Here is a 1,355-nt window from a genome sequence, read left to right on the forward strand (position 1 = left end):
CTGCCGCGCCACTGTCATTCTGTGTCATTGTTGGCACTGCCTTAATATTCCCCTTCAATTGATAGTACTCAATCAAAATCAATTACTCTCTCTTGGTTTATCTCTCTACAGTTTCATTCTTCATTGATTTTTTCATCAATTTTTGAATTAAAAGGATTTGTTGTGTGTGTTTTGCATTTATTAACTATCTTTATGGCATCATTGAACACCAAGAGTTTCTAACGCATCAATTAGAGCTTGTTTGTGCCGCAAACAAGTATGACATTTGTGATTTAAGGTATGTGTGTCATCAGAGTCTTGAAGAAGATATTTATTCAAGCAATGTTGTTCTTGAGAGGCTTCAAAATGTGTATTTGTATTGATTGCCAAATTTGAAGTTCTTCTTTCTTTCATTATTATACATTTTGTCCTAATTCAATGTACCTAAAAAACTTATTTAATTTCCATCAAATTAGACAAACTTGTCTTGACACAAACCATATTTCTATCCTAATTGTCTTTGTGTTTTGTTTTCATTACATATGGCATTTTTGATAATCTATATTAGCCTGCTTACTAGATAATATTTTAATGTTCAAACATAGTCACAGAAATATGTTAATACTTAATACTGTTTTTTTCATGTTAATACAAATATAGAAGGATGAAGTGGTTGGGCTATATGTTTTGCTGAGAGAAAAATATTCAGTAATTGGAGGCAAAGGGACAACTGTAAAGCTACTTCTTAAGCCTTTTATACACTTTTAAATTTGGAGAGTTGGTATGTAGTCTTGTATATTTGTATATAGATTTTTTTTTTAAATTTTGAATCATCAGACCATCCTCTTTTTATCATTTTGTAATATACTATCATACCTTTTCTGTTGGACTTCACTAGCTAGTTGCTACCTTCTCATGCTATTATTGCTCAACATTTGTAAATAATTGTAATGCAAACATGGGTTTATTGAACTGTATGCTATAATATATATACTTTTAGCTTTTGAAAAATCTCACACTTTCTACTATTTGTTCTATAGACGGAGAAGGATTTCTTGAAGCAACCCAAGATTTTCTCTTAGTAATGCTTATTCCCTCTCTTTAACTATTTGAAAAAATACTAAAAGACTTTAGTTTTCAAAATGATGCAGCATATTGGTTGATTTTTAAATAGATAATCAGTCATGTGATCATATCTTAATTATTACCAATGATGATTTTCTGCTTTGTTCATTCATTTCACTCTTAGGTGCAAAGTGGACTAAAATTCCTTGAGTTGTATGCTTCAAGCACACCTTTGTTTCCTGCTCTCTTATATATGCTTATGAAAAACAAACAAGTACTTTACATAAATTAAGTGGAAAAATATCATTTTT

This window comes from Arachis ipaensis, chromosome B7, assembly GCF_059453495.1.
Source record: "Arachis ipaensis isolate K30076 ecotype BB chromosome B7, ASM5945349v1, whole genome shotgun sequence".
Lineage (NCBI taxonomy): Eukaryota > Viridiplantae > Streptophyta > Magnoliopsida > Fabales > Fabaceae > Arachis > Arachis ipaensis.